The sequence below is a fragment of the Caloenas nicobarica genome, chromosome 7 (assembly GCF_036013445.1).
Source record: "Caloenas nicobarica isolate bCalNic1 chromosome 7, bCalNic1.hap1, whole genome shotgun sequence".
Lineage (NCBI taxonomy): Eukaryota > Metazoa > Chordata > Aves > Columbiformes > Columbidae > Caloenas > Caloenas nicobarica.
Window position 1 is genome coordinate 22,145,451 of NC_088251.1, and position 24,916 is coordinate 22,170,366.

General features: G+C 40.6%; 1 protein-coding gene across 4 annotated transcripts in view; it reads right to left on the reverse strand.

Annotated features, from left to right (window-relative positions):
- SORBS1 (sorbin and SH3 domain containing 1) overlaps positions 1-24,916 on the reverse strand; it is a 148,026-nt gene that overhangs the window by 101,130 nt on the left and 21,980 nt on the right. The window contains exon 1 of one of the 4 annotated variants that reach the window (XM_065638385.1): positions 12,770-12,838. The exons of 2 other annotated variants lie outside the window; for them this stretch is intronic. The gene's annotated coding sequence lies outside the window, so the exon portion shown is untranslated. Of the gene's footprint in view, positions 1-10,696; positions 10,863-12,769; positions 12,839-24,916 lie in introns of those variants that run through there. One more of the 4 variants, XM_065638384.1, reaches the window with a different exon arrangement.

The following is a 24,916-nucleotide window of genomic DNA, read 5'->3' on the forward strand; positions in this document are numbered from 1 at the left end:
TGAACATGACTCCGTAGTAAACGTGACCCATGTTTCAGAAGACCAGTAACTCAGCTGCTTTGTATTTGGCTATAATATTATAAGAAATATTTTTTCCCATCCATTCAGATAATAACAGGCTTGGCTTTATTAAACACAGCTGGGCTAGCTATAATAATGCTAGGCCAAAACATTTTCAACAAGTTGTTTGAACATTATTAGTTTTGTCCTGAAAAGAGCAAGGTACTCACTTGTCTTGGGGTTTACTAACTAAACAGATGTTCAAACACTAACAAAGACATGCAATGTCCATTAGCCAAGCTGCCAGGATCTTGGGAGCTTCCATTGCATTGCACTCCTGTTCTCAGCAAGCACAAGCCAGCATTGTTCCACCACATTTCCCTGTAATCAGAGCAAACAGCACTGCTCAAGGCATGATAGGACTGGAATGAGTTAGGAAGATATCCCCATTCCAAAGATCAATATCAAGAGGCATGCAGCATTACAGACCCAGTTCTTTGTTTCTTGACTGCTAAAATCTGCGAGGCCTCTATGCAGTGAAGACGACCGTACTTAACTGTTACACAGTCATTTGTAATGCATGCTCATGGCCAACATATTTTACGCCTGAAACATGTTCAAACCTTAGAAGGAAAACTATTTCATTCGAAGATCTCCATAGCTCACATAGGGTATAGAAGCTCCCAGTTGTGTTATATGCCAAGAGAATCTGAATAAACTATCACAATAATTAAAATTTTTCTACTTGTTTCCCAGAGTTTATTAAGCCAGACACTTCTGTTTTCTAAAGTAAAGCTCAACGGAATAGTCTAAGGAGGCTCTCTGACAGTTAGAAGTATGCACTACTTAGACTATCAAGGCACAATCATGACATGGGGGTAACTACATGAGCAGTCTCTGTTGAGCTTTAGCTTCACCCCAAAGTCACTTCCACAGTGGAAGAATTTCTGAGCCAGGCCCACAGCTTTCCACAGTCCCTTGAACAAGCAAGTATCACACCTTTTTGTCTTGTTGATGATGTAGTGATGATAAACCTTTTATGTTCAGGAGATGTACCGGGCATACTCTATGGCAAAACACTCATTGATTTCAAAGCATTTTTATGTATATGAATTCTTGAGCCCCATGTCAAAAGCAATAAAAAAGCAGCTCTTTGTTTAACAGGAGTAAGACCAGGACCCTTGAAAAGGGAGGCAGCTGATGAAAGAAAAGCAGATCTGCTGAGGTACTGATGTAAAGTATGACCCATGACTAACTTTACCAAGGTTGTGCCAGTGCAGTTATATCCATGCACCAGTATCCTGCTGTTTCTTTTTAGAGAATGAGGGAGGTGGAATGATCTCTGTCCAGACAGTGCAGTTTTTCCATCACTTACATTCAGAGTACGCATGCACTTCTGTCACAGTGTACCAGTGATATGTTCTTCATGTGGACCTGACTTCTTGTACAAATTAATCCTCTCTTGCTTTGCTATCAGAAAATTGTCATGTAGTAAGGGCTACAAGGAAAGAGGAATGCTGCATGTGCTCTGTGAAGAGGTGGGTGACTAAACATATTTCAATGCAGTTTAAATTACATATCTGAGAGTGAGTTATCTTAGTTGTACAGAATGAGATCTTCCATAGAAGACTGACTGATTCATTGAGTTCACTGGTACACGTGTTTCCTGGAAGAAGAGAAAATTCTGCAATGAAAAAAAATCTACTCTGGTAACTTCTATGAACCAAATTTGGATGTATATTGGCCCATTTTGTTCTCCCCATTATTTGCGTAATTCATGGAAAAGTATTCAGGAAGCCTATCCCCAGATAAGTAAAAGGACAACTTCTAACTTACAGCTTTCAGAAGTCAAAAGTCCTTATATAGAAGATGACACAACAGATTTCATATTGGTAACTAAATAGTATGTGCAGTTAATTAGCGTGCAGTGTTTGAGATGTTTCCTATGATAGCTTTAAGGAAACAAACAAGTCCAGAACAGCTGACATTTTCTCTTCGTGCATAATTAACTTGTATCACAAATCACAGACCTCTCTATCAGCAGACGAGCAGCACTGGCCCTAACGGCATCAGGAAGTTCCAACAGCGCTTTGCATTCAACAAAATACTGCAGGAGCTCTTCTGAAACAGGAGCGTAAACTCACTTTCATCTTCTGTCAAATCTTATAGTTCTACTGTGTCACATAGAGAACTGTCCTAGAGGTTCAGTCCAGAGGTAGGTTGATCACCACCACAGGCTAGCCTCAAGCAGGTGGGAGACAAGGCATCTGCTTGGGGGTTCACAGCTCTTCCACTCTCCATTTGCCATTCAAAGCTCTGCGTTTTCCCCAGGGTTCCTCCTTAGCTCAGACTGAGTAGGATGTATTTCACATCTTTGCTGAAGTAAATCACACAAATGCTTTGCATATCTGGCAAGCAATATCCTTCCCCAGCCTCTCTATAATGAGATGCCAAGTCAGGCGGTTCTACTGACTCAACTTTTAAAAATCAGAACAGCATTTTCTATAAAGCCCAATTTGCTCTTAAGACCTTAGTCTGAGGAAGAGGAGACTGTGTCTTTTATTCCAAGAGGATGACTAAGAGTCAAACTGCCTCACAAGGAGGCCTTTTTTGGGGTATCAATGCCCTTAAAGCAGTATTTTGTCACACACCCCGCTCTGAGCGTAAGCCATCCCTCATTCTTGGCTTCTGCATACAGAAAACTAAGGGTGTCTTCTGTGGGCCAGAGGTAGCCATGTCTTGCAGCAAGTGGGCTTCCACCAGCACTCTTCAGGAAGCAGAAGACAAAAGTCAGTACAATGCTGTTGTTTACTGATCATGGTGTGTTATAACACGTCTTGTAACACTCGTGGTAATTGCCCAGAGTTGCAGAGAGGCAGTATTTGATTATGAATTGTTTGTGACAGGTGACAACGCTGTTGGCAATTAGTCCGAATTGCCATGCAAATTGTCAGTGGCAGCCTATTACCAGATATAGACCTGTGAGGAAAATCACTGTGAAAACAGACTGAGCGCGCTGTTCCCTTCAGGGCTGGCTGCCAGTTCCAAATGTCAGGGCTGTGCTACTGCAGGTCTCGGAATCCTGCCCACCGTATGAGCCACTTGACATCTTAATAGGCTTGCCAAAACAAGGAAGGTCGGCTATTCAAACCCCTGTCTCTCTCTTGCATCAACAAGTCACTTGTATTTTAAACACTGCTAACAGCACTTACCTACTATGCAGAAGGGTGATCAACACTCAGGAAAGCAGCCTTGCTTCTGTCAATGCCAGCACGATAAGGTGAAGAGGAAACAGAATGAAAATATTTAAGCCTTATTTAGTCTCCGCAAAACCTTGGGTAGTTCAACCTCATCTACTGCCAACCACTACATCTGGACTTGGTGTCTGATGAAAGCATCTACAGAAACAAATAAAGTGATATAATCCAGTCCTAAATAATGAACAAAGCTTAGAAATAGTCTGCCATGACAAATGGAAACTATGCTGTTACAAATAGCAACAACTTGCTGGGTGATGCAGTAAGAGAACTGCTAGGAGTGTTAAAGTCCTGACGCTCCCTTCCTTAAAGAGAAATATAACGGGAACGGTAATGCTGCATTTCAGTAAGAACAAAATGATACATTTCTATAACATATACAACTTCACAGCAGCTCTAAGCAGAGAAGTCTCTATTGCTATGACTATGTAAGAGTTATCCCTGCTCTGTCAATGGAGAAATTGAAGCACGGGAAGGATGTTTTGTCTGAAGTCCCAAAGGAAACCACAAGTGGTCTGATGAACTGTGTCTACAGTGCAGGCAATTGCCAGTACAAACAACATAATGAAGAAATCGGATGGCTCTGAAGAGAACCACTCTCTATATAATAACTACTCCATGACAAAAGGATCTTGAAACCAGTCCAGGAGTGAACAGAAGTCACCTCTATACCATAACTTTGTTGGACTATGCAAAACAAGCTCACCGCTCAGTGCCTTGCAGATGAACTCATCACACATGCATGGAAGCACCTTCCATCCAAACTGGCCCCACCAGGAAATGGCTCAGGCGCCATCAGTGAAGCGGCTCAGCAGATGGCAGAGGGGAATCTGACATTGCTGCTGCCCAGAGCAGACCAGGCCCCCGACTCAAGGAATTCAACGTGCCTGACAATCAAACCAGGTTCTCTTACCCCACCAATGCAAAAAGAGAAGACAAGGACAGGCAGTATCTTACTACAGCTCCTTCCCTCCCACCCCCGACAAAATGAATACGAACAGAACACCAGCTCTCCTGATGGAGCTATGAACTGGCTCTTCCCATGTATTGTTTTTTAAGGACCACCCAGTACAGTTTGAATGCCAGCAGGTCCAGGTTTAAAAAAACCCTAAAAACCTAGGATTTACTCCTGTGACTATTTGACTCTTGGCACATGATCACTTTCACTAAACAGAATTAGGTATTACCACAACTCTGAGGATGTAAATAACTTCAATTGTGGGTGGTTTCAGAGGCAGCACACCACTTAGGCAAGTGCCATTGGACTTTACTAAATGGATTTAACTCCATACTTAGCTTCCTCTGGATACTTATGTTGTTAGAACAGAGATATTAGTACATTCATATTGTGGGTCTTCAGTTCTCATTTTCACACAGATCTGTAGTTTATCTTTTCAAACAAAAACATATTAACTGAAGAAAAAGACGAGGAGGTAAATCTAAAGAGTATTCCCCTACTCTGTGTTAAGATACACAGGTAAAAAAACCCTAATAGAAATAGCAGCTTCTGTTGTAATACTTTCTTTAAGCAAAGGTGGTGTTTGCACACCATCTTACAAAATAGGCTCAGTACCAGACCTTTAAACTGCTGTTGTAATACCAATATTGTATAACTACACTAACATTATAGGAAGACCCCGTCTATTATAAGAATATTTACAGGATAGTTTAAGAGCCACATAGACAAGAGTAATACAGTGAAAAGAGCACTACAGACCTCAGAGACATAAATTCATAACAATTAAGTTTTCAGAACAATTATGTGACATGCTCAGAGCAGAACTGTTCATCCTTAATTAGCAACTGCACCTGCAAAAAGGTGAAATCCCATTTGGCTCCAAGTAACCACCAAGCTTACCATGCACCCAAAGCATTTGTAGCATAAACCTCTCATATTTTCAGTTTTTCAGAAGTTTTAAATCTTTCCAAGAGCTGCAGTTTTAATTCTCTCTTCATGACCCTCTACTTCTATTTCCCATCAAGACCAGCTAACTAGTACTTGCCAGCAGCAAGAATATCCTGAAAAAAACATTGCTAAAGTGTGGCTTGCATACCAGGACACACATACATGAACTCTGTAATCCTCACTCAAGATAAAATTAGTGATGCCGTGGATTCTAAACATGGACACGTCCACATGCACGAACATGAGAGATAAGTAGTAATGACAGGATCCACTTCACCTAACTAGAGTTAACGAAATGGCAGGCACCTACACAGCTACATCTGCTACCAATGGTGAGTGAGAAGGGCTTTGAGAGAACTGGGGCAGGCACATTGGCTGGAATGGATCCCCACATAGCAACATTATGGAAAGAGCCTGGAAACCTAGTTTTTGGGGTTTGGTTTGTTGGTGTTTTTTTGTTTGTTTCTTTGAGTTTTTTGTTTTGGGGTTGGTTTGTTTGCTTTGGGTTTTTTGTTTGTTTGGTGGGGTTTTTTCATTTGGTTGGTTGTGTTTTGTTGTTTTGTTTTGGTTTTTTTCAGGGGGGTGTTGTGTTTCATTTTGTTTTTAAACACAGAGGAGTAAGATTTACTTCCTCCTAGCAAACACAGCAATAAACCCTCTGCCACAGCCTCAGGTGGTAATAGCTGAGATCATGGCCGCTAGCTGGATCTAGATCACAGCAGAGGCAGCAGCCCCTATTTGCATGGCTGCTCTCATTCCCTGCTATATGGAGATGCTTATTCCTTTGCAAAAGGAAAGGGAACAACTGGCACTCAACAGCCACACAGATTTCTTTTCCCACCAAAACAGCATATATGCAGTTAGGTACTGGGAGCTTGTAACAGGCTTGAAGTTGTGGGTTTCAAAGCTGTGGCTTGTGTTTTGGCAGAGATGTTGTTTGGACCCAAACACATTTGGTGCAAATACCACAGCTGAAGGTGTCAATTCCAGACTGGAAATAAGGTTGTTCTTAAAATATAGGCCAGGCTTTGTTAGAATATTTGGGATCCCATGGCATTAAGATAACTAATCAAATGCCAGATGGCACAGTTCCTTGGTAAAAGTGGTAGGTCTGGAACACTGAACCAGCAATTTCACACCATGGTCACCCTTTCACCTTCCCAAAGGTCCCGTGGAGGCTGTGTGGCTGAGTGTTCAAATGTGAGTAAAATCTTGCAGCCCTCTCTACTCTGACACTCTTTCTTAAGAGCTGAGTTTGGATCTAGATTCCTCAGAATAAATCTGCACCCTGGCTGCAGCCAGAGTCCTAAGGATGGTTATTCATCGCTGGTGGTCTCTGAGTACAACCGCTTTGGAGTACTGGGGTATCTGGAAAACTGTATCAATTCTAAAATACTGTAGCCAGTGAAGTGTAATGCATTTAAACACAAGATGCTTAACGTATGCTGCACATGGACATCAGAGATGGTAAGGAGTCCTCTCAGCCAGCTACAGTTATCAGAAAAGTGCTGATTTATTAATTCCCAACCTGCTTTACTGCTCCTGTGTTAACGAACTCCAGTTAGCTTTTCTAATTGTAGAACAGGTCACATACCAGAAACAGTCAATATCATTAGCTGTATTTAATAATCTGTTCTGGCAGATCCTGTTATTCCAATGGTGACAGAGACATAAATACACCACCATGAGAAGGAAATATAGATTAAGTTCATGAAAGATTTATGTACATTATTGATCATGTAAATCCAGAGACAGCACTAAGAAATGGAAATGCAATGAGATGTTTCCTGAAGTAAAATTTTAGACCATGATCACTTTTGCACCATACTTACTTGAAGAGAAAGCAAAAGCCTTATACCTCAAGATAACCCCTCCACTACCATAGAAAAACCACGTTCCATTCTTTATTTAGGATCTGATTTTCCAATTTCATAGACAAACAGCCTTTTCATGAGCAAGTCCCCCAACAGCAAGGCAGTTGCTCACATAGGCAGGGATTTCTCTTGCAAGCAAGGGTTTGTAGGCATCTGTTAGCATGTATTTGTACGGCAATCTGTGTTCCTATTAAATTGGCACTTACTATTGCGGTCTCTTAATGTATCTAACAACCACCTCAGCTCATGTAACAGGAACACCCTTAAAATATATTTTTATTTTTACTTCTGTTAGCACTTTAATACAAATCGAGCAATGTTATCCTGAGCTACAGGGTGTGGTATTAATTTGAGCTCTTGAATGTCAACAGGAGCAGTAAAGGCGGATCATGGCAGCAACACAACACTCCATTATCAGTCTGCAAAATACACATGGCATTTATAAGACAGTGATCCTCATATCTTTGTGAACTTTCACAAGGATCTGTTACAAAATGCCATGAGCAACTGATAGATTGGCATAGTGTTGGGAGAGAAAGAAATTGGCTCTCATCAACAGCCTCGTGACCTCCAGTATGGTTAACACAGCACCAAACACCCTCCCCACAATGATGCAGCCCTGCACATCAGAAGTCCATAATGCACTTGTGCCTCTTAAATTCATGATGATGACATTGTTTTTCTTAATAAAACTAAATTACTTGGATTTGGGGATGTTCCTCAGAGATATTAAAAACACGTTTACAAATTTTTCACTGATCAATAGACCAATGTAGTTCAAGTTAACACTTACATAACACTGGACATCTTCGGACTGCTGTGCAAACATTAAATTAGCTTTGCGGCATTTCTATGAGGTACATGCATGTTATTAGGCTTATAAGAATGGGGAAATGAAAAAGCACAAAATGAAATTTTTAAATTGTGGCTATGTTTGTTTGATTTTGCTTTCACTGAAGTTCACAGAAAAATTGTCAGGGGCAGATTTGTATTTTCATGGGGTTCCTTTATACCCCTCCGGCAGGACAAAAAGCCGAGTTTTAAAGATCCTGAACTTGCCAAGCAGTGTAATGAAGCCTTAGTGGCAATAAGAATTAAGCCTCTGTCAGCTTCAATGGGAATGGATTTTCGTAAGCACTGTGTGCTTTTGAAAATCCTACCCACAAGACCTGATGATTCGATCAATATGCCACAACAGGCTTGTGACAGAGACAGTATGACAACCCAGTTTGTCCCACATTACAGAGCACTAGATCAAAGCAGCCTCTCTGAATACATTTCTTGCTTGGAAGAACGTGCAGTCACACATACAACTTTATTTTAGAGAGTATTAAAAAAAAATGGGTGCAAAATATTTTATTTGATAGCTCTGCTGATAATCCATTATCAACCTGCTCAAAAGTAAGTGCTGTCTGCGCTAAGCTGTTTTAAAGAAAGAATGAGATAGATCTGCAGTGGGTGTCCACTGTTAAAACAAGGTGATATTAACCAATTCATTAACACCTGTGTAAAAGACAGAGAAAGGCAGAAAGGCTGAAGGTATCTTGTAGAAATAAGACCCTAGAAAAGGTTCCTGCCTAAGGAGATGGACCTGGATGTAGGATGGAGGCTGGCTACCCTTGCTGGATGCAAACGCACTGCAATTACTGTATGCGGACACTTATTTCTACCAGCTTCCAGCATGATTAAGGCTGAGAGATGTGAATGTGTGTGTGAATATATATGTACGACTTAGGACTGAAATGCTGTTTCAAGAAAACCACCCAAGTTTGTCTAAAACTCTATCAGTTCAGCAAGTTGTTCCCTCTGTCCTCCCTCTCCACCCCCGACCAGTGGTTACACTTTAACCATGTATGGAAGAGATTTCAGAGGTCTGAGTCATTAAAACCTACAGAGAATAAAAGAACTTGGCAAATATGAAAGCAAAGTATTTTAAATGTCTCTGAGACAGCCTGCTCTCCCTTGCTACTGAAGATGTGATAGATGAGTTGCCATTTATGTGTAGGAGCTGGCAATTTGAGGTTTTAGACAAGTCTATAAACTTAATCACATGCAATGTTCCACAAGAACAATTCAAATACATATTATCGCATTAAAAACTGTGGGAAACCTTTTGATCTCCTTTGGCGGGGGGGGCAGGGAAGAATGACCCAACATTTAAAGTAGTAGTCTTGTGTGTTATCTGCAGACAAACTTCCTGCCAAATATGACAGTCCCTGCCAAAAACTATGGTATTTTTGGATAGTTTCTTATTTACAACCCTTCAGTGTGCATGAAACAGTGATGTTTTGCCATTTTTAGGAGTGGCTGATCACATGAAGAGCTCTAATACAACATAAAGCCTCTCCTCTTACAGCACATGACTTATTGGGGAGAACATTCCAGCAGCCTTCCTCTTCCCTGTAAGAAACAGACATTTCAGGAGAAAGGAGGGGAAGAAAAAACAAACCAGAACAACAAACCACCACCACACATGACTTTGTAGAAAGATCCAGGATACAGGAAATGTTGTGTGGAAGCTTACACAATGATAAGACATGGCCCATAAGCACGTGGGATTTACCATGAATAATATCCTGCTCCTGGTAATATTATAAGATGCAAATAGAAGTAATGGATACGTTTCTCTCCCTCTGTATTTTTAGAAGATGTTATACACACATCAACCAGATTTGCCTTTATGAAAAACAGATTTTCTGATGACATCTTTCAAATCTTTTAGAATGTTCCCATTCAGAGTGTTGCTAAGTAATCACAGTTCAGTGTAAGTTTCCTCCCTCAAGATAATTCAGCAGGACTCAGATTCTCAAAGAGCTCATTGAGGAACTGGGATTCAGGAAATCTGAGCTCTATTCCAAGCTTTCTGCAATCACTGCATTACAGAGCAGCACCTCATTTACCCAATTAAAAAGACCCAGAACTAAAACTACCAGTCTCCTTATCAAGCACTGAAAAAATTGATCAATACTCTACAAAAGTTTTGCATTTTTGTCACCATGTTAAGCACTCAGTCCGTCCACCTCAAAACAACCAGATCAACATTTATTTGCTGTATGCTCCTGGAATATTCCAGCAAGCATTTCCACCAATTCAACCACAGCAACATTTCTCAAGAGTAGACACTTCACTTACTGCTGTGTCAATCCAGAATAACTGATTTCAAATGCAGTTACTCGACGTCTCAGTTCAGTTGCTGTAAATCCAAGTTATGGTCCTTATCATGGAACCTGATGCATGCCAGTACTCACAGCCACACAGATCCCCATCAGAAAGAGCGCCTTCGTCCACTCAACCACAAAAAAAATGGGGATGAAAAAAAGCAAAGAACGAGAGGTCCAAAGTGGTTCCTAGTGCCATTTGATTTCTAATGGCATCATTAATGATTATTTCTACAAATTCCACCTTCCCTCCTTTCCCAATCATTCCCTGATTCACAACATGAATAAATTTGGAATAATGAGAATACTGAGTACACTTAAAGAAAAATCCGCCTATACCTTTTAATTACTTCAGTCTTTCTATGCATACTATCCACAAGAAAGTATATCATTACACATAATTAGTACCCTATTCTTCACAAAATACATTCATTTCATATATATAATCTTTAAAGAATCACTCATATGTCACGCAAAAAAAAAAAATTAAGCAATACTCACTGCAAATCTTCTCACAGTTTAACTACTCTCCCTTAGTCATTAATGAGGACCCAAATTTGCCATTTATCCATTTTTCTCCAACGTTTTTTTTTTTTTTTCACTCCACCATCAGATTCAGCAGAGTTGAAAATTATTTTGTTACACAGAAGATATCAGGACACTGAGTGAGGATGAAGACTCTGAAGAATTATCTCAGAGTGAGCTGCAAAGCAGGTTAGCACAGATTTGAGTGCCAAAAGCTTCCCATAACCTGGTGAAATGATGAGAGGTAGAAAAAAAAAAAAAACTAACAGGCTTTAGCATTTATTCTCTGAAAATTAAGTGGGTCTTATAAGTCTTGGGAGCTCAGAACATACAACTGTGGGAATTCAGAAACTAATCAAGTCACGGGCTGGATGGGGTTTCTTGTACGACAGGACACTCCTGAGTTACGCACTCTGAAGAATCTAGCACATACAGAGCCAGCAGATTTTAATGGAATCGAAAAATAATTTTGAAAGTTACAGTAAAACATATTCATGTGCTAACCACTACTGCAGTTTGCCTAGTAGGGGACATTGACACATAAATTTCCGCTTCCCTTCATTCAAATATTATCAGAACTTACAATCAAAAATAAGAGACAAAGATCTCACTTCCGTGGATTAATTGGAGTAAAGTGAAGTAAAATAGACATGCTCTTGTGTGATAGATGTGACTCTTTCCTAATAAAGCTTTCAGCAGATCTTTAATTCGGCATATGCCTTCTATACAGATAAATACAGGTGATGCAGTTAGCTGAAATCATCTGTTTTCACCATTTCAGTATTTTTACCGCAGCATTATTTCAAGTTCCAGTTAAATCCTACTCCCAAGCTGCTAGGCATGTATAAGACTATAGTTCTTTTCAGATTAGTTTAAAATGAAAGGAATTCTCCCATATTTATGCCAGCATAACCAAGACAGACCTAACTCTAGGTCTCACTTAAAATGTTTTAACTGTGCTACTAATTATTGAATCAAATCATCAGGTTTGAGTCTGGCCCTAAATGGTTCCAGCTGCAGCCGAGAAACCTAGAACCAAACCCAAACTTTAAGTTTTTAAGGCTTAATGTCAGCCTCAATTTTCTGTTAAATTCAGACAATAATTTCAGCCGCAAATAGTTAAGTTATTAAGAAGGCTTGAAGTTGAGCCCATCTTACTCCCAGTTTTAGTTAAAAAAATTCTCAACTTGAATTCACAGTTAGACACATGGCAAAAATTAGACACTTTTGTTTCAGGCTGTTCAATTGGGGAATTTCACAGGCAAGAGATGCCTATCTGAGAATGGAATCAATCAGGAACGCAGTTACAACAGAAAGAATTTCAGCAGACCATAAAAGAGAGAGAGGAAAAAAGAAAACCCTGCTACAAGAATAGTCCAGCAAAATGCAACTGTAGTGAGTTTGGGCTGCTTCCCAGTACTCCAGAGGGAATTCTGCTATTTGCTGAGTTCAGTGAATGTAATCTTGTGCTGAAGGAAAACCAGAAGAAAAAAAAAAAACCAACACAAACCAGTGCCACTGCTTTCACCATTTTCTCAGTTCTGCTTTGTATGAGAAAGCATATGAAAGACAGAGAAATTATTGTATTGCTGTGAAAGCAGACAGAAACTTGCAAAGCAGATGTTCTCAGCACACATAAGAGGGACTGATTAGACACTGAATAAAACTATATAACCAGGATTAAACAAAAAAAAAAGTCAGCAGGCAGAGATAAATCAAGAAACAGGGGACTCCAAAAGTGATTTGGAACCAACATCTGTAGTGATAAGTCAGTCTCATTTTGTTATACATAAAAGGGAATCAATACTTTCCACTACACATCATACACAACACCATTTGAGTCACTTTCCTTCAAGAATCTCAGTATGCAACTTTAGGGAATTTATAAATCATACAGAAGAAATATAAACAGTTAACAGGAAATGTAAAATGAAGTCATTCAAACAGAATTTACCTCCAAACCCAACAGATACACCACAAGTTATTTATAGCAGAAAACTTAGAAAATATTGGAAAGGTCTTAAATCTTCCAGGGTTTTAAATACTTACTTCTTGCAGCCAAAATCACATCAGTTGAACATCCAGGATAATTTTTAAAAGCTTATATTAAAGAGCTTAACCAGCTGAGAACATGAGGTAGCCTTTCCTTTGGACTGTCCAGCCATACGCATTTACTCATTCAACAGAAGCAGAGAGCATGATAGAGTAGTGCAGCCTTTTACGTAGGGATGCCAAGGAGGGGGGAGGGAGGGGAAAGCCCTTCCCCAAAGGTTTTAGCTCAGCCCACTCATTAAAATACAGAGTGGAAACAGCTGCTGTAGAAAGGAAGAGGATGTCCAGGCAGTTTTTGATTAAGTTTCTTAGGTGTAAAATGGTTTAGTACTGGAATCTCAGTAAGACAAACAATTTTTCTTCTGAATTTCATTCTTCCTCTGCATTGCTCTTAAAGAAACTGGCTCTAACTCAGCTCAGAAATAAGTATAACATACTGGATAGTCATCTCTCCATTTTCAAAATCATTACATCTTACTAGGGGAAAACAGATCCCTAAAAGATCTTCCCTCTCCTCCCTGCAAGGACTAGTACGTGTGTGCTTTATAACACTTAAGTCTACATGTAATGTAATAATTCATCTCAAATGACTGCCCAACAAGAAGCTCCAAGCAAACAAGTACTAGCTCACAAATAGCAACGTTTCGAATCGATAGCATGCCTCTTCCAGATTATCACCTCAAAGTTAAAACTAGATAAGGAACAGAGGAGGGTGGTAAAAACAATGAAAGCTCCTCAACTGTTTCTTGACAAGGAGACACCGAATAAATGAGGGTTCTTCAGCCTGAGAAAGCATTGGCAGAGGGGAGATGAGAGAGCTCCATTAAATCTTGAAAGGCACCAAAAATGCTAATCTGGGAACTGTGGCTCATTCCTTCTGGTAACGCAAGAACTAAGGGGAACTGAAAGAAATCTTTAGGCAGACGTTTTACAGCAAACAAAAGAAAGAACTTTTTCACATCATACACAATGGGATTGCAAAGCTCATTGCCCCAGGATCTTGTGGAGGTCCGCTGTGTGAGCAAGCCCAAAAAATGAAGTCCAAAAAAAAGAAGAAAGAACTAGCTTAAAACTATTAGCATGGGAAATTATTAGCCACAAGTTACTAGAAGGTGCAGATACCCCAGTGAAGTAGCAATTTGAATTTGCCCTCTGCATTAACCCTCCTTCTGGACCTGGGACACTGACCACTGCAGAGCAGCAGACTGCATCAGAAGGATCTTTGAGCCACAACTGTGCCCGTTCTTACATTCCCATTTACCTAATTTTCACAACAGTCCTTAATGAGATATTGTCTGTATAATTAGGTCCATTTCACAGATGGGGAATTAACTGTGTACATTAAGGCCCAAAGCTTCACAGCACTTTGGAAATTTTGACTAGTAACTACAATTTGACAGGTACTACCCTTAAAAGTCATCCTGAAGTGACTTCATACTTCTCAAAGGCAGGACCTGCATGGCCTGCCTTTCAAATCCCTGCACTTGGAACTCTTCCCTGTTGACTCCAGTATAACTACGTTCATGAGCAAAGTTATTTAGCAACAGGAGTTTTTCCATAACGATCTCAGCAATTATTACTCCTATCTACTGCTCCCTCTGCCTTTGCCTATAGTTATAAAAAATAATGCATTTTGATAGAGAAATCCTATTGTAGCAAAGCTATTCTAAATATATACATGCCTTTTATATATTGTCAAATAGCATTTTTCAATGGCAAGCAGACAATCACTGGGTAATGGCTGCTCTTATAGGAGTAACTAACAAATAGTTTGTGCAATCATGTTTGTGGTGTGTGGTTTTTGTTTTGTTTTAACAAGAGACATACTCCAAAAATACCCGTGCAGTAGCCAAGCATTCACTGTGTGGCAAAAGGCGTAACTGCCCACTGGCCCTGCTGGTTCAACAGCTGGTCTTAATTAATATTGAGAAACAAGATACTTTTATGCAAAGAAAAAAAAAAAAAAAAAGGCAAACTGACTAGAGGTCCTTTTCAGATTGGGTCTGAGAAAAGCAGCCACAAGCTTTGCTTCCCTTTCTGCTCCTAATTTTACACAGGGGTTTCATAGCTGTTTGTCTTTCTTTGTGTGTTTAATGTTTCCTGGAGGCCTGCAAAGGCACGCAAAATATTTTAGTTCAGTGCCTCTGTATGGTTGTAATAGGAAATAGATGTCTCCCTTAAAGGGATGGGTTAGTATAGAAACACACATTATTTGAATGGCAGCAGAGTCTTATGTGTATATTTCAAAGGGAAGGAAAGGACAGATAAATATTTACTGCTTTCCATCCACATCACAGCACACAGATGCTGCCTATTTTTGGTTACTTCTTGTCTAAATAATCCACGTTAAGGTCTGGTACTGTCCTCCTTGTCGGAATTTTTCTTCATATTAAAAAGCAAGTTCTGATGACATCTTTGCCAGATAGTTCCTTTAAATTGCAGAAGAGCCTCACAAAGAGAAAGTTGGTTTCTAAATCCTGGGCTGGTCATGACTTCATGCTTGTACAAGAAGCATCATCACCATGCTAGCAAATCACAGACTTTTTGGTCTACCTGAGAAAATGCATGCTTCCTGTGCAAGGCTTCGCACCAATGTTGAAACGGCCTTTTGGAAAATTGAGTGTTTCAGTGCTAGCAGGTTGAGAAATTCTGAAGAGAGAACTGTTAACAAGGCTTTGGATCTTACTCCTGTCCCCTCTCTCACTTCACCCAACCTGAAGAGCACATCCCATCCCATCCCCTCCCATCCCTAGCAGGGCAGAGGATGACAAAACAAGAACAGATGTTCTCTTTCCTCCTGGACAGGCCCTAATCAATAATCTTCAGATCCTGATCTTTGACCCATTCATGGTAGAAAACTGTGATCCAGAGTCTCCTTCACCACTGTTTCCTGACAGGTCCATCCTTTCTTTCACCAGGCCATCAAAACCTCCCAAAATAAGCAGACTTGTGACAATTCGATAGCTGGATAGGAAGTCCCTTAGGTGTTACAGAGGAAGATGGTGGTTCAATAAATGATGTTTTCCTCTGAACAAGTGCCTTAGCACAAACCCTTCAAACACAAGTGTTTTCACAGGTCAGGAAAGTCACTACAATGTTTGAAGGTGCAACCAGAAAGCCTTCAGCATGCCCAGCTGATGAGAGTTACACCTGCATTATGAGCTGAAACAGCATAACAATATTGCATCAACTGCACTCCAACAAGATTTTATGTGCAGTTCCTCAAAGCTTTCATCTTGTCTCATTAAAAAAAAAAAAAAGGTAATAAATCAGGTTTGGCATATCAGTGAGTTTCTCCCAGTTCTGTTTCTTCTTTACCCTCTTTTCCATTGAATGGAACAAAGAGATTAAAAGCAAAGGAGAATAAAGGATATTTAGGTTAGGGAAGGAGAAACAGAGAGAATGAAAAAACAATTTTTCCAAGGAAAAGGGCTTTCAATGCTGAAAAGTGAAACAATTTTTGTCCCATGCTGAAAACATAATGCAGTTAATGCTGCCATTAAAACTCATTAAAACTTCAGATTTTTTTTTGGTCACATCTTGGTTTACAATTTTCATCAGCAATTGTTTCTTTCTGGAAACATTCCTAATTATTTCAAATTAAATATTGAGAGGGAGAGAGAAGTTGCAATATAAATGGACTGGATGGCTAAATTAATCAAAACAATGACCTTTCAGCTTTTGGTTCTGGAATGGCATGCACTGTATTACTAGTGATGCTATTATCTTTGGAAAATTCCCAGTGACTTTATTAATACTCAGATTAACTTTGGCTTTAGACCATTGTTTCTATGACGTAATCAGGGGGTTCATGGGACCTTTCCCAAATTCTGCCACATTTGACTTTTTCGGACCATTTATACAGACTACCTTGAAAAACTGCTTTGTGTTTTAACAAAGATCATCGAAAAGCTGCTGGTGGACAACATCTATTCTGCCTGGTATCTCATTGCAAAACCCCAAAAGATCATAAAGGGCTACAGCTCTTTAACTAGCATCAGCAAGCAAATCAGTGGGCCTCAGAAAACAGACACGACCCTAGATTTTAAGCGCAGTACTTTTGGATAAGCTCTTAATTCTCACTCTCAGCCTCACACATACTAATAAATCCCACAGCAGTGCTATCTTTTTAAAAAAATAAGCACTTTCTCAACAGAGACCAGCGAGCTGCCCATGCCCAGCATTTTTCATGACCATGGAAGATAAGTTTCATTTTGACTGAGATCAACACAAACTGCCGTGCTTACATGGAAGTCCCATGGGATATTTTAATAGCCATCCAGAGCAAAGACGACTCAAATTTCTCAGGATTCATTAAAAAAATGCACATGCTTTACAGAACCAAACTGAGATTGGCCTAACTCAGAAATCTGGTGGGCTGAGACAACGCCATCAAGCATCAGAGATGCTGAGCAGAACCTCAACAGTCTCAATCTGTTCTTTGGATCATTAAGCTTCTTCCTCCCAGCTGACCTCCCCACTCACCCTGAAAGCATTCTGCTTTGGGAGCAGCTTTTCTCACCACGGAAGCAAAACTTTCTTTTAATGTGGTTCATGGAAAGTTTTGTTGGTTTTCTTTCTCCAGCCCACCTAGGCTGGAAAAAAATATTAGTCGCAAACAAAACCCAGTATAATAACACTGCCCTTCCATGGGCAGTTCTTTTCAGCTTGCAAGGAAGCAACCCCACAACTGCAATTTCTTGTGGCCTGTTATGGGAATGGTAGTGTAGCACAACCACAGATAGAGTTGTACTGGAATGGTTTGAGCATAGTTATTGTATGCTTTCATCCAAGAAAAAGGTCTTATGAAAACAGGGATTAGATCAATTCTAGGGCAATTGTGGTCTCTAAGTATAGTAAGGACTTCCCATAAATTCAAAGGCTAATAGAGACAATTGGATACATAGGATGAATTTTATTACAATTTGTCTTTAGTGGTACATTATGGCATAAAGAAACTGAGCTATGGAGTATAAACCGTACAACCCCCAGGCAAAATAACTGAATTTATTCCCGATCCAAAGTCCGCTATCAGTAACATGAATCCTATTATTGCTTTCAATGGGCTTTGGAAAGTCTTCCATGAGCAACATGGAAAAGATATGAACTCAGACAATTAGAGCAACAAGGACAGTTTAATTTCAGCAATGTAGGGGAAAGAAAATTTACTTACCAGAAAAAAGGGCCTGGGAGATGCCACAGTTGATCAGATCACTGATTTACTTATCCAAAAGCTTTTATAAGTACCAGAAGCCTCAGGGTCACATACAAGAAACCAACCAGCAATTCTGGGAAAGCTGCAGCTGGGTGTCTCTCCTATTTAAGACGACACAAAGAAGCTTCCCCAGATCAGAGAGGAACCATTTTGTCTTTGCCGGGTAAGTTTTTAGCTGAATCAGTTCCTGATTTACCTGACCATTTCCTATCAAGACTAACACAAGGTAAGGGTGAAGCTGGGGTAGAGTGGGGCATATTCTTTCAGTGGCAGCCAGCACCTGCATCGGTTTACACCAGTCATGAAACCACAGCTCCATAGAAGAACTTCAAGTGAAATCTTTTACAGTTCAGTGTAACAAAGTAAAAGCCAGGAGAACAAGTAAGGTTCAGGTAAACCAGATATTTGGGAACAAATATGATTGTCTGTGTTTCTGGAGCAATGTACCTGGCACCTCTGAAGACCTGGAACAAAACATCTGAATGCACTCAAGTGCTCTGCTCCAGGTCACCTAAAGAACCTGTGGCACAGTAAGAAGCAGTGTCTGGAAGCCCTAACCTAGCACCTTCCCTATTTGGCTGGCTTAATGTTCTCCTGACAGCTCATTTCCCTCCTGATTAGTGTGGTATTTTTCCTCCATGAAGGACTCACCATTCCTGGTAACTCATTCTGCATGTTTACCACCTACCCTGACTTCAGCACAAGTCCAAAGTGCCCTCTTCCTTTCCCTGAGCTGGGTCTAGATTAAAGGTAGTGTACTATTCAGACACTCCAAATTTTCACTTTCAGTCTAGACTCAAGAGGTGTCTCAGTCACAAAGATGCAGTCTGGGTCCCCACTGTGCTTCCTCCTCGGATCTGGCTGAAGTCTTTTCCCAGCTCTGCCTCCTCTCCTGTTTCTCACTGCAGCCCTGGTGGTCCCCTGCACAGCTGCTTCTCCTTCCATCTTGCTGAAGCTTATTTCTAAAATGCCTCCTTGGAGCAGATGTTTCCCATGTGTCGCACCCTTTATCTTCTTCCCTGCCCCTACTTGTTCCAATGCAAGTAACAATTTATTTCCTTGATCTTTCAGATCCAATCCTAAAATAGTGCAAGCATCCCCTAATCAACCCTCCCGGCTTGCTTCTAGGGCAGGCGAAAACTAGCAGTCTCTATGTTTTCCCCATGATAATACATGGAGAGGAGACAAAAGAAAGTTTTAACCTTGGCACAGCCTTTGGTTCCCATTTCACCTTCAGACTATCAGCTTTGGCTTTGGCATCTTTTGTTTTTCTTCCAGGGATGAAATTTTATTTATTGGAAACATTTTGCTAAGCAGGATTAGTATTTGCATCATTTGCCACTTTCCCTTCCACCTCATCCCCCTGTTTTCTAGCTACTACTAAAGTCTCATTTACAGATACAAATCTTAAGTTTATAGATACCTCACAGGTCCCATCTCCCTTCTGCATGACATTTCCCTCACTCCAGCTGTCTTTCCTTGGCACCAGTGCCTGCAGTGGCACTAAACTTTTATACAGATTACCTTTGCTCTGCTTCACGTTTCCAAAATTCATTTCAATATCAGGCCAATTCAAGCCAGTTTCACAAGCTTATGTTAACTGTAGATCAAATCTAAAGGAACATGCTCCAGCTGGACTGGTGCTGTAACCCCAACTTTAGGGCATTACAACTTCTGCCCACTAATATGTGGAGACAGGTCTTGGGAGAGGGACAGAAGTAGCACTTCTGTCCCCTCCCGTGCAATATTGTGTTTCTCTGAGCAGGACTACTCACTTTAGGCCAAGTCCTGAACATTGTCATCAGTCTACAAAAGGAGCACATAACTGCACCCCAAGGAGTGGTGACCATCAGGCTATGACGTGCTGGCAGCTGCCAACAGATCAGATCAGCAGAAGAACCCCAAGCACCCAGAAACCTGAATCTAGAAACTAAGGTCATGCAGATTTTGTCCAAACCAGGGTCAAAGCCCTCTTGATGGAAGCTTACACAGAAAGAGTCCACAAAGCACTTGTCGACAGAGACTTCATTCTTTAAAGCCCTCACTCCAGTCTCAGTCCCGAGCAGGGGGTACGCAGCAGCTGAGCTGTTTCTCTGTGTCCCACAGCCGTGGCACTTGTCACACTGCAGAACTGTTCACAAAGGGACTGGAGCTGGCAGAGTTGGTAGACAGGACAGACAGTGTGACTGGCCCCCTCACTTCACTGGCAACTGTGTCAGAGAACAAAAGCTGGTGGCAGGACGTCCCTTTCCTGATGGCATTACTCCTGAACTTGCTGTCTCTGTGCAAGTAGCACTCCAGCGTGTGATTTCCCACATTCTGCAAGAGCTCCGATAAAAATTGCTGCATTCAGCCAAATGTTTAGTAACTCTGTATATTAAAAATGAGTGTGGGGGTGAGGAAAGCAAAGAGAAGCATAATGGTCTGAGAACGTTAAGTGCGGTGCTGGGCAAAGAAAATTTTCCCTTCCAAACGCCACATGCTGATTTGTTGCAGGGATAAAATGGGTACGTTGGCACAGAAAAGCCCTGGGCAGAGACCTTGGTTTCATTTCCAGCCTTACCCAGAGTCTCCCTCCAGGACTTGAGCTGAGTCACTTCATCTTCTGGTGTTTCAAAAACATATATCAAGGTTGCATACTCTGAGTGGTAAATGTCTTTCACCATACTTGCACTATACCCAGGTCTCAGGTGAAATCTCAAGGCACCACAAACAAAACTGGTTGAAATCAATATAATTTTGTAGCACTGCCATGAAATAATTTTTACCAAGAACTTGCAGTCACTAGTTTTAATAGGCTAAAAGCTTCCCAGCAAAATTGGACAAGATTGAATGCATCTGAATGATGGATCTGGCTTTGACAAAGCTGCTGTGGAGCCCTGCTGTTCCTAGTACTGCCAAGAGAAAGCAAGGAGGAAAAGTAGCAACCAATGCTGCTGGAAGGTGCCACTCCTTTCTCAACACCAATTACCTGTTTCAAGCACTCTTTCTCTCAGACAGTTTTGGTCTTCCAGATCAGAAAGGATCTGCCTTTTTTTTTTTTTTTTTTTTAAGAGCAATCTGGTGCCCTAGACAGCTTTGCTTAGAGCCAGTCCCAGATAATATAATTATTTCTCTCTTCCCATACTCTCCGCTAGACTTATAGATTTACTGAGATTCCATTTGGCTGGAAGCTCATTATGCAGTGTTTCCTGCAGCTCCTATATTTAGGACACATTCCAGGCAACAGATAAAAACTTCTGTACCACCTTTGGTTTTCAATTCCTTGATATTGTTGGGAAAAAAAAAATAAAAAAGGAGAATAGAAAAATGAGAAGCCTCACTATTTCAGTATTAACCCAGAGAAAAGAAATCCAGCTCTGTAAGCACAAAATCAATAAAAGAAGGTTCCCAGATGAGCATGGAGGGGGCAAGTGCAGATCTCTGAAGACCAATAGGTAATGAATGAACACTTGCATTTTGATCAGGGCAGACCAAATAAACTATACTTACTGCTTTTCAAGACAGAGGCTTTCACAGACTTTATTCCATTCTGCTGGTATGCAGGGAATGTTGGTAGAAAGCCACCCAAAGTGTCCCGTCCTCAAAATAAGCAAGATGCGTTCAATCAGATCTGGATACTGAAGCCATCTCACCTTCAATGTTAGAAAGTGGAAAGAGAGAATTCTCCTATCCCTTCCTGGCCATTTAATGTTCAAGCTTATCTCATAGCTAGCAACTTATTTTCCATTCTTTACTACCTCCTAAACTTGTTATATTGCTTCAATTCCTATTTTCACTCTTACACCTTCTGATTTGTTAGTTCCCAGACCTGCAAACCCCCTTCTCCAAACACCATCTTCTCAGAAATCACTTTTCCTTCAAACATTTCTCACCCTTCCTCCTACAAGCAGCTGTGCTGTATGTCATCATCTAGGCATGATTTAGACTAGAGGCTCTACAGTGCTAAGAACAGGTCTTATTTATGTTTGTGAATCCTTGTCTCACTTTATGCTGCTGCATAAATGTTTAATAGGTAATAATGCATTTGCTGGAACAAGCTGTGCGCTAATACCCAGTGAAACTGTTTGGATACAATCCTTGCTGATTGTCAGAAGCTTCTGGAATTAAAAGAAATGCAGCTGTTCGGTGACACTGCAGTTTCAAAGCTGAAGGATGCAACAGTTGAAGTGGTCTAACAAAACACTGTAGCACTGGAAATGGCCCTATCTACTCTTTCCATTTTTGAATCAGGATAGAGTTTGGGACCTGAGCACTCTGAACACGTGGCTACGCTCAGATACAACCATTGTGCCTTCTCTCCTTTATATTATCTCCCTCCTGAACTCCATCTTAATGCCATTTTAAGCAAATATTTCAAATCTCGGCTTTCTCTTTAACGTTGGCTGCAGAGACAGGAATGGTCCTGTCCATTTTTCACACCTCTCCTGCCATGATTTTTGTTTGGGTTTGAGTGTACTGTGTCCTGTGATAGAACTGTGTCCCTTGTGAAAGAGAAACCCTCAGTGGCAGATTGGATGGATAGTTTTTATTTTAGGGACCAAATAGGAGCTGGGTGATTCTCCACTGACACCACACAAGCAATGAATGCTCAAGCAAACAGGGAACATATGATGTCTTGGCCTCAGGGCCAATGAATAAAATATAGTGATGCTAATAGAGAAGATCCAACAGGGCAACAGGAGCATCAGCGCCTCATGTCACCTGGCCTCGGGTTAGCGCTCATGGAGACAAACCAAACCACATCAGAAATTTCCACAACCTGTACAAACAGAAATCTTTGGGATTTGCTCTCTCTGTATCAGGTTGCTCCTAATGGTGAACCTGGTGATGACAAGTGTTATCCTGTAATTTCAACAATTTGTGCACTATTAACACGAAATCCAGGGATATAAAGAATCACTGTTGCGGCAAGTTCACAGGGGCTCTGGAACAAGGAGTGTGGGATGGAGCCACCCAGCCATCCCCCTCCAGCCCTGCATCCTAGGGTCAGGATCTCTTTCCTGTTAATTTTAATAGAGTTTCACTAATAGCACTCTTAATATTTTATGCATGAAAGAGATTTGACCAAGTGATGAATTGAGAAGGTTTTCACAATTGTCAGTGTGCATTAGGAAAGAAAAGGAGCTACATCCAATGGAAGCAAGTCTAAAATTAAGCAAAAGACAACTTTAATAGGAAAAACTCCTGTAACAGTGAAATCTATTGGACTTTATACAGTTTTTCCAGTGGTATAAAAAACACTCCACCACTTCAGTCATTTAAAAGTAGATTGGACCAAGAAGCACAAAAATATATTGCAAGGAACACAGCTATATCAGCACAGCAGTAAAGCAGATGAGCTAATAACTCTCTTTTTCACTTATTTTCAGGATTGTGCATTACAAGATTTCAGTACCAGTCAAAATTTATTTACCTGCAACCAACACAACTCCCAGAGTTCAGATTTGATGTAAATTAATATCCGTTTGGGAGGAAAGGCGTATGCCATTTATCTAGTGAGAAGTATTACAGTTCCAAAGTGGGGACAGGGAGAGAAGAGGCTACTTTGTGCAAACAAGTTAGGGATAAAGACTTCCAGAAAGATCAGAATAGAAACACTTTAGAAAATCTACCCCATATGACTGGAAGCTGAACCCTTTACAGAAATTCCCACTTAGTTGCAAGTGTTCAGCTCTTGAGGAAAAACAAAAAACCAAACCAAACCAAAACAAAAAATAAAACAAACAAACAAACACCACAACACCAAAACCTGGCTGCAGCTCTCTGCCCGCTATAACTGTGTCAAGAACGCTTCCTCTGAAGAGATAATGATTTTTGTGAACTTTTCAGCTCATTAAATATCAGAGCTCACATGTGAGAGGCTTTTCACACAAAAGCTGTGTTTCACAGGACCAAACTACTTAGTAGAATCAAACTGAAACGGAGAGGGGACCTTTAAACAGCCTAAGTTAAAACCACATTCTTATTCTACCTGATTAGAGACCAGCCAAAAAACCTCCACTTTTAAGCAGAAGAATGTAAACCTCTTGCTGAAGTTCTCATTATTTGAGCAACATTATTTTCAAATTAAAACAACCATTGTATCACCAGCTGGACAAGTGGTACAATGTCTTTGTGCTTAACACAAACTAATTCAAAGCAAAGAGGAGAAGATGGAGACCTCCTTGTTGTTTTATTTTACCTCTAAAGACAGTTTCAGGCACCCAAACAAATAACCAAAAGAATAGTTAACTGAGTAACTAATCTTACGTGACCAATTCAGAGCTCACAGCCTGTAGGAACCTCAAACCTGTTCCTGAGAGTATGCCCCCTGACAAGCACTGGTTTTGTCAAGGAATCCAGATCTAATTCACAAAACTATCTGTCTGTAGAAACATATAACTTCTTTCATAGCCATTTTGCCTTGTCTCTAGTTCCTTTAAAATATAACAAGTTCTGACTCAGATATAATTAGAATAATTTGAATTCAACAGATTTATGGTACCTTGTATATTCACAGAAGAGTCACATCTTCAAAAGATTTCAAGGATGAACTGCTAAGCCCCTGGGACTAAAAAAGCCCTTTAAGATTGGGGTCAAGCTAGGCATTTAGATTAAAAAATAATAAATAAATCCATTTGGAGACAAAGGCCTATTGTATGCCACTCTTCCAGGAAAACCCATGGGTGGCTGAGAATTACTTGGGAAAACTTCGTGTTCTGAATCATTCTCAGTTCTTTCCTCCACACTGAAAAGAGGGGTCTATGGAGGGAGAAAAGCATTAGTGAGTTCACACAGGGTCAGGGAATATCTGGCTTTCCAAATGCAGAACTAGAAAATGTTCATGGTTCTTTCTCTCTGAGAGAACCTGCACCTTCCCTGCCCATGGCTCACTGAGAACCTGGGGCACCACCAGGTCCAGCTACAAGGGGGTGGTGGAACATTTA